The sequence below is a fragment of the Molothrus ater genome, chromosome 7 (genome assembly GCF_012460135.2).
Source record: "Molothrus ater isolate BHLD 08-10-18 breed brown headed cowbird chromosome 7, BPBGC_Mater_1.1, whole genome shotgun sequence".
In the NCBI taxonomy this organism is placed as follows: Eukaryota; Metazoa; Chordata; class Aves; order Passeriformes; family Icteridae; genus Molothrus; species Molothrus ater.
In genome coordinates, this window is record NC_050484.2 from 20,067,953 (window position 1) to 20,077,646 (window position 9,694).

A 9,694-nucleotide genomic window follows, 5' to 3' on the forward strand; every position below is an offset into this window, starting at 1 on the left:
GTAAGTTACCTTGTGGCAAAGTATTATTGCAATAACATGGGTGCCTTGTTTCATACTCGGACATCACTTTCCTGGGTAGTGATGTTAGGAAAAGAAGAAGTGCCACAGAAGTATGGAAATGTGCCAGAAATGGAAAGTTGAATACTTACATCATATAGCTGCCCAAAACTAATTTTTTATAGCTCCTGGTTGTCTTCATAAGAGGGAGAAAACAATTAACAGCTTTAAAGTTTAGTCTCTTTTTTAAAAAATGCAGATTCAGTTTCAAGGTAACTTTATTAAAAAAAAGGAGTGGAGGCTTGCTCATTATAATATTTTATAACTATGGGGAAAAGAAGGATTGCTGAGGACAATCTACAAAATTCTAGGCTAAAATAAAACTGCAGCCATTTGTAACCGGACTATTTGAAACTGAAATTTGTTCAGTGGAGTTTGATAATTTTTTTCCAGTTCAGAATAATTTCCTAAATGTACGGGGTTTTTTTATGTACTGAATTTGCATTTGTTGGTATGTGTGAATAAAACAACAGAGCAGATGCTGACAACCTCCTCAGGAGAGTTTTTCCATTCCCACTATGATTGAGCCAGCAAAACAGGTTCTGATTAGAGGGAATACAGGAGCTCCCCAAAGATTTCTTAGAAGAATTCCTTGCTCACAGCATCACCTGCAACTTGGAGCTGTACCACTGCAAGGACGTTTTCCCACAGGAGCTGTGCATACCATGCTGCTTATTTCCATACAGAAACATGGATACACAAGTCAGTATTTCCTTTGCAATGTATTCAACTTTTTTTCATATAAACTCAATTTGTATACCCTTCTAAAATTTCTATTTCCCCCATCCTACATTTGACTGTGTTTTGCCCATCAGTCACTCTTCTAGATTCCCCCATGATATTTCCTCTTACCACAATTCCAGAGCCATTTTCCCATCCTCACAATATTTATACCAGCTCACCAGCTCACTCAATTTCTGCATCATATCCTTCATCTTTCTCACTAAGGACAGCTTATTTTGAGAATGTGTGAATCCATGAACTAATTTGGAAGTGAGGTCAATACTGAGAAAAGCTATATAATACCTTTCCCAGCAATGGAGAACACTTCTCTAGAGTTCCCAGCCTCTGCCACTCCAAAGAGCAAGATATCAGCATGAATAATAACACCCAAGTGTTCCATATAACATTAAAGGTCATCATCACCATCATCATTCCCTGAGGCTTATGTTCAGTTTTTTTTCCCCTGAAGAATACTACTGGAGTAAAGTACCAGATTTCTCTGTGTGAGAGTAGCCTGCCTTTGGGCTTAGCTTTGAGGGCCAAAGCTTTGCTTCAGGTCCAAAAAGATCCAAAAATTTCATCTGGCAAAAGCACAAGTATCTTTTTATGGTCACAAACTTAAAGGCCGTGAAGCACTTTAAATGTTAACTATTACTGAAAATAACATTAAAAATTTTGAAACAATAAGTCTTGAAAATGTTATGACTGTTGCATATGTTTAGCCAACATAACTACAAAAGCAAACTCTTTGCCAGATGTAAAATGTTCTTCTGTTGCAAAGTGACTCTTTTAAGGGTGGCCCAGTAATATGTACTGTCTATTTCTTTCTAATAAAATTGACTTCCTTAAAGGTTTCCATCTTCCCATTGCTTCTGAGAGTAAAATTTGGTGCTTTTCATTTTATCTATTAGTATTTTCCAGAAGCCAAATGAAAGCAGAACTCAACCTGCACCCCTGTATTTTCAAAGCATATTGTCATTGCCTCACCAGGAGAACTTTTCAGCAGTATTATCACGGTACTTGTGGGACTGTTTACTGTCAACACTTTTGTAGTGCTACCCATCACAAAATGGAAACCAGGTTCTGCACTCAAAAATCTAACCTGTGTGAACACATTTGCACAGGGTGTTTGTGCAGCCATCACCAAAGCCTCAATCTGCAAACAATTGTGCAGTGTTTGCCCCATGTCTGCTTTCAGGTTAACACAACTACAGATGGAAGATTTTTTCATCCTGCCTTGTGTCAGTACTTATCTTGTAGTTTCCATGGTTGCATTATTGACTTTCAGCAAGGAGAAAACACATGGAGCTCACACACTCTACAAATACACCTGTTAAACTCTTCAGATACAACCTTGTGTGCTACAGTGCCGGTTAAAATAACTTTGCCAGAGACTTCCAGGAGGGAAGATTTATCTAACAAAGCTTGCCTTGTGGCCCAAGAAGTAGGATTTTCCACTCATTTGGCTTTGGTACAAATGTTTAGTTTTACACAAAATACAACTAGCATACTTAGAGATAGGCTGTCAAATTTCAACTATCCTGGTCAGAGACCTTGTTTCTTTATAGTGCTAGTCTAGAAGTTTGCCATATACTTGCCTTTAAGCACATGGTGTGTTTAGATACTCAGGTGCTGGCACCTGTTTATGGAACTGATTTTTAACTGCAAATCCCAGTGTCTAGGCAAAGGACACTTTTTTCTAACCTTGCTCCCCACAGTTTATGATCCATGAAACTCTGTTTTTCTTGAGATCACAGACTGTCAATTTTTTTTGCCTGTATCTATCTCCATTTTGTATACATGTATGGAATCCAGCTCCTAATATATCTGTTATCCTACTGAGACAAACGGGCGAGTCTAGAACACAGTGTATTGCTTTAGAGAACTTGAGTCAGAATTCTAATTTCAGAGTGAGTCATTTACATTTATCATCAAACAAAACTACATTGGGATCAAAGTCTGTGGAGGATTTTGCAGTTACACTGAGGTTGGTGAGACATGGTGAAGGATGGTATCGAAAAAAAATGATGCATAATTACCTCCCATTCAGATAGGAGGGCTGTTTCTGCCCCACTCTGAAAGCCTGCTTGTAATAATTCAACTAAAGAAACATTCACCATGATGTGAGAGGAATGACAGCAGTAGATGGGGAAACATTGTAGCTTTAACTAAGTTAGCTCCATATCGGCAACCAGAAAGCTATGGAGCCAGAAGTTAACAGGCCAAAATAATCAGGTAGGCTTGTACAGTTCCATACAGCACAAATGCTGCCTTTGAAACCAAAGTGCTAAGCTAAAGGCTGGACGGACCTGCTGCCATCCTGCTTTTTACTGCAGTCTTGAATGGTACCCAATATTTTGGCTAGAGCAGGTGGTTTGGCATCTGAATTACTCAAAAGCTGTATGTCGCAACTCCATTTAAGACCAGAAAACAGCACCTTATGGCATAAAACAAAGGCACCCCTTCTCATATGACAAGGCCACATCAGAAAATCCCTTGCTGTACGTTCAAAACCTGGACATCCATCATCTCAAAATGCGTGCCTGCTCGTGCTGTCATCAGTTTGTGCAGGTAAGATAGCTGTACCCTGCATGGAGCAATCATTATCTTATTGAACATGAGCCTCTTCCTTAGTGAAGGAAGTTTGCATTTTTAATGCATAATGGCAACCACCTGTGAGGATCTCCAGAAAGATGGTGAGGATCAACTAGCATTAGCTACAACAATTCATCTGGCCAAAATCAGCAGAAACCAAGCAAAGAATCAAGCAGCAAGAAGGAGCACAATTGCACAAAGCCTAAGAAAATTTCACATAGAACAATCACTGAACTTCATCTTGAGAGACCTAAAAAGAAGTTATTGCTAATTTTTTTATTTTTAATTTTTTTTTCCATATAGTATGGACAACCTGACAGAGTTTCGTTTGCTTAATGTTTCCATTATGTGAATTACTTCATAATGCTTTCAGCTTTGCCAAATATTGATTGTTGATACTTGATTTATTTCTTTAATGGCACTTTAAATGGCAAAATATTTCCTTCAATGAAAATAGAAAGTAAATATCAACTTCACAATGCAGATTCATCTATCCTCTTTCCATCTGAATGCTTATAACAAAAACTTCACCATTAAATAGAAAAAATACATTTTTAGTCTGCTTATTGGAAAAAGTTTGACAGTATTATTTCCCTAATCTACAAGTTTAAAAAACAACAGGCAAGAATGATGAATCTATGCTGTTGGGTTTTTTAATAGGAAGATTAAAAACTGGTTTGTGTCTATTTAATAAGCATTGTGGTAATACTGCAACATTAAAATGTATTTCCAGCCAGTTTTTTTGGGAGCTTTTGCTACAAACTGTTTATTCTGGATTGTGACAGGTAGGCTGCTCAGGCAATATATGAGTTTGAGTCTTGTTGCTCCTGTTTAAATTTATTGAAATCTGGCCATTTAACATGTCTCTAAAATAATTTCTAGATATGCTCAGAAAAAGCTTCTTAGCAGCTTGTAATAAATACTTAGAGAGCTGCCATGTGTTGGCTGTGTTTCTACATTAGCAGCCCCTTCAGCACAGTTAATACTGAGAACTTCTGAGGCACCCAGCACTGAAAACTGGAGTGGAAGCAAAGCCCTTCTATTGGTCCCAGACCAGTCAGAGGCAGAAAGAGGCAGCAGCTGAACTTCAGTCGGAGGTAAGGGTCAGAAAAGGAACAATAGTAGGTTCAGAGGCAAAAATAAGAGAGGTAAAGTTGCAAACTTGCAATTTGAACTGAAGAGTGTGAATATAGTTATTCAATGTTTCTTTAAATTGTTCTCTGTCAGTATTTTGATCCCAAACCTTCTTTACAGGATATCTTCCCAAGTATGCATTAAGTATAGGATGATTATTTCCTCAGCTTTTTTTTTTTTTTAATTCTTAAGGCATTTAGTAATTCACAACATCATTTGCCTCTCCTCCTTCCCACCTCTAGGAAATGAGGTACATTATTTGTCTTTCAAAGACAGTAACAGAGGAACAGGAGATACAAGTGACCATTGGCAGAAATGTCTTCTAACCCAGTATTTCTAAGACTGGTAGGTGTCCATGAAATGAGAGAAGGTACAAGAAATGAATTTATTCGAGTGACTTCAGGAAGCCTCTAGAAAGGAGGCCCTGGGATTCCTGATGCCTGCTTGGCAGGCTGGGACCGAGGGCAGGACCGAGAGAGGAACAGGAAGGCTCTGATGGGCAAGAGGCTGCTTCCACTCAGGGGGAGTGCAGGACCAGGGTCTGCAGCTGCAAAGGATCCACTGTGGTTTGGAGAAGCCAGTGGGAGCATGTCTATGGCCTTAAACATTGGAAGCAACACAGTGAAAATCTTGCTTGAGATTTTTTGTGCTCCAGCTGAGAGCTGAGTGCATAACGGGATTATGGTTGCATTTCTTGCTACCAGGTATGAGTCAAGCAGATAGACTATATTAGATTTCAGTGTTCTCTCCAACCCTTGGGTGGGAGAGTTTTTAGGGCTCCTTGGGGGTGGAGCAGGGCTGCAGGTAGTGACCACACAAATCTATTCGTCCAGATCTGAGATGAAATCAAGGAAGCAGCCCTGGCAGCATAACTGATGCTGTTCTTGCTCTTGCTGCAGGGTGGGTACAATGGTCTCTGCTGTTGAGATCTGATGCTTACATGAGTACAAAGTACACTTCATTTAGAGTAATTCAGTATTCAGAAATAACAAGTAGGTTTTAATAGCCCCTATACTTAAGTTTCACACAGCATAGCTTTCTCTTAGGGTCAAGTTTTGCTTGAACTCCTTCAGAAATATCCAACTTTATTCCTAGCAAAAGATATCTGGATCAGGCTTTGATATGATACAGCCATTTATGCGCCTCTATTTCCCAAGACCTAATGTTCACAATAAATATATTCAAAATCTGTAAGAATTTTGCTTCAATATTTTCCTTTAAGGGTTATGATAACTCAATTGATTTTCTTTTTATTTTTTTAAACAGAAGAGTTCATCTAAAGATTACCTTTGAAGCTACATGCCCATTTGACCTACTAACTGCATTTTATGAACACTGCAATATTTCTGTTATTACAAATATTTTTTCTTTGAAAATTTGTGCAGTCTAAAAATCAAGAGAACAGAGCCAGGTATTTATCCACTTGCCTAATATTGAGAATGTGAGTCATCCCATTGACATGTCTGTTTGTTGTTAAAGTGGGGCCTATAGACATATGAGAGCATAATTATTTAATGCATTTGTCACCAGAGGAAATAGCAGATCATTTGGACATGATCATTCAGCATTTCTCCAGATCTGTTCAATAATGAAGGAACCTTTACCATCTAGTGAAGAGACCTTCAGACATTGCAATGGCTCAGCCATAACCAGATAACGCATATTGAAAACATTGATCAGAAAAATGCAGCTAAGCAGGCAACCTGCAGAGATGGCGAGAATGTGTGTGAACCTTCTTAATGTTTCACTTGTATCTGTGGAATCAACTAAAGCCAACACAGCATCCAGCATTCAAATCCCAACAGGCAATTTTCTGTTGCTTTACTAATCACCACAAAAAGAAAAAAGTTTGCCTTTTCACAGGTGTGTGAAAATTTTGATGAAGTGCTACTTAACACCTTATAATAGAAAGCAACAGGGAAAAAACTGATTGCACATTCTCTGTATTTTTCACAACCTGGTTATTGAGACCCTTCTCTGATCTATGACTTTGTAAGTCAGTGCATTTCTGTGTTGTTTTTACCAACTAAAACCATTACTGCTGTAATGAAGAGAAGGTAGAAAAAAGACCAGAAGGTTTGAAAGAAGAGTCAGGGGGTGCTGCATGAGCTTCCCACCTCCTGAGTCATTCTGCTGTCTCTCCCAGTGGGTATCATGCTTCTAAAAAAATAATGAAAGGAATATTTTTTTCTCTCTCATGCAATATGGAATGAAGTTTCAAAATAAAAATTTCATTCTTATATATAAAAAACAAGTCACAAAACAGATGTGTTTCATATGGTATATGCAGCAGTGCAAAACCATGTTTAGTCACAGACAAGTCCTCCATTCTGTCTTCCATCAGGGAGAGGCTGTTTTGGGAGATGAGGGAGGGGAGAATCCTATAAATCTCCTATGCCTCACAGAAAAAAAAATTGATGAATTTATGAAGTAAAGACAGCCTCACACTGAAAATGCTATAAAGAAGCAACAGTACATCTCTGCATCAAAATTGTGCAATCCCAGAGATGCAGTTGTGTGCTTTAAAAGACCCTCCAATTTGTATTCAGAATACAGCACCGATATAGCCTCCCACAGAAAAAGAAAACACTTGTGGATGACCACCTTAAAACAGCAGCAACAAATTACCACAATTAAGATGAAAAACACAAACTCAAAAATAATTCCTATTATGAACATGCGTGCTTTAAAAACATAGGACCAGAAAGCTGCAAAGAGCAACATCATTTTTCATTATTGTGCTAAGACCTGATTGAATGCTATGAAAAATCCATGCAGTGGCAAAGATGGCTATTATTTCCTCTCCTCTTGCTCTATTAATATTAATTGAAAACTAGGTGTGGCACCAGAATAGAAGAATCTTGGTAAAAACCAGCTAGAATTTGTTGGCTTTTAGCATTATAATTAAATATAATGTTGTCTTACCTGATTAAAGGAGGATTAAAAATCATAGCATAAGAAATATCCATACACTTGTAGATAGATGATGAGAGGCTCCTTCTACTGCAGGTACAGGTTCCTGGGCAAAGAAGCTTGTAAACTCCTGATTTCACTGAAATGAAAAAGGAAAGAAATAAAGAACCTCCCCATAAAAGCAACAAAGGAGCCTCTGCAGTATTCTGTAGTCTCTTCGCCTGCTTCCTGTTCTGAGATTCACTCCTTGAATCCCAGCATCGATCAGAAAATTGGTTGTGGGGGAAAAAAAGGAGGGGGGAGAGCGGAGAGGGAGGAAACGAAGCGGCAGCGGATTCCGTGCTGGCTCCACCTCCTGGCAGGACCGAGCGCGCTGGAGCCGCACACCCTGCCCGCACAGCTTGTTACCCTCGAGTACACAGCTTTAAATACAGGAACGGGAGCACTGAGCAGTGCTTACAAATTCTTGACAACTGCCTTGACATTTAAAGTACACAACACGATTTTTTCTTTTTTTCTTTTTTTTTTTTTACAATGAGGTAAATATTTGAATACATCAGTATACACATAACTGCAGAAAACTCAAGGTACTGCCAGATATCTTTATTTTACTATGTACTAATGCACGTTCTGTTTAGAAATAAATCATTCTTTGTGCACAACTCCCTACTACAGATATAGTAGCAAGTAAATGTGTTGGGTTTTTTCCTTTGATTATTGATCCTGCAAAACACAAATGACATCTATATATTTATTGAAAGCCAGAAGAAAAATAAAGTTGTTAAGTAAGACAGAAGGAATGAATGTTTGGATGTAGCAAGAACTATTATATTATTGCTCAATAAAGAGTGTTTAGGGTGATCTGTTTTACTTATTTTAATCCAAGGCTCCATTGCATTTTATAGCATCTTAGAACTGATCTTTGGTATTCTGGATACTATTAGTTGTAAAAGACTAATGTACAAATTGGCTGCCTCACCCCAGTTGTCTCTAGCCACAATTCCTATAATAGCAGTGTTGGATTTAGTGTTACTAAAGGATACCTTACACTGGAATGCTGTGTAGCTGACTGTTTCTACTTTTATCTTCTATTTCTATCACATACACCTGCTCTGTCACATCACACAGCTAGCAGCCACCTGCATGTGGGGTTGGCTCAGCAATTCTCAGCTGTGGAGGAAAATTTAATCATACCAAAACATGGGGCCTGGGGAGAAAAAAAGTGCAGAGTTAACTAGGAATGGATCTAGATGAAAACCATGGACTTAGAATTGGGATCCATGATCTAACTCATCACAAAAATCAGTGTTGTCAACACAAGGTAGTAGCTGAAGAGACAGTCCATTTGAGTAATGACAGATATTTTTGTCAGCTTAAACCACTCATCACAGTTATTCCAAAGCCTTGGAGTGTCCCAGGAAAATGATCCATTTTCATGCTTGTTCAAGCTCTGCTATGGGATCTTGGACCCTGAAAGGACTCCAAAATACTAAAATAGTGCAAGCAGTGATAATAATAGTTCAAAATACCTACTGTGCGAGCATGGACTGAAATCCCTTAGAAATCCTGTTGGCACCAAAAAATGCGCTCTAGTTTGACTTTAAGGAACTTTTTCCTTAAAATACTCCTTTATGCAGACCTACTCGTACTCGTGAGGGGTTTCCCCGCGAAGTGCCGCCGCTGTTACTCTCAGCCGGCGCTGTCCGCGGTGCTGGAGCACGGCCCTGCTCCACAGGCTCTGCTCCGCAGAGCCCGCATCTCCCAGCACCTTCCTTTGGAATATACTTTGACAACCTTGTATAAATGTTGAAATACGTCATAAATGCATATAGGCCTACTTGAGATCAAAAATGCTGAAGGTCATATTCAAAAGCCTAATTCTAAAGTCACTTTTTGAATGTATTTTTTGGAAAATTATAATTTCATTGGAGTATGTAATATTAAAGATTTGAATATTAATTCAACTTCATAAACTAAACAGGAACTTCTATGCTATCTAAGAAAAAATATCATTTGAATTAATAACATCTGTACTATTAAAAGTGAGATAAAACTTATGCAAGAAATTTGAAAATTATATGAATCTTTATTATTTAGAATACTACTAATATGTAATTCTTTGCAGTAGGGGAGCAATTTAGTTAAAGGTGTACTGGTAATAAATATGAATTTCAGTTGCATTATAAAAAATATACACAAACTCAGAAAAGCTTTTATTATGTAATCTTAATCCTTCTACTCACTTCTCACTTCTAAAATCTGTAGGTATATG

General features: G+C 38.2%; 1 protein-coding gene across 1 annotated transcript in view; it reads right to left on the bottom strand.

Annotated features, from left to right (window-relative positions):
* Positions 1-7,728, bottom strand: part of SCN2A (sodium voltage-gated channel alpha subunit 2) — a 73,546-nt gene extending 65,818 nt beyond the window's left edge. The window contains exon 1 of the mRNA XM_054515350.1: positions 7,435-7,728. The gene's annotated coding sequence lies outside the window, so the exon portion shown is untranslated. The remainder of the gene's footprint in view (positions 1-7,434) is intronic.
* Between the last annotated feature and the right edge of the window lie 1,966 nt (positions 7,729-9,694).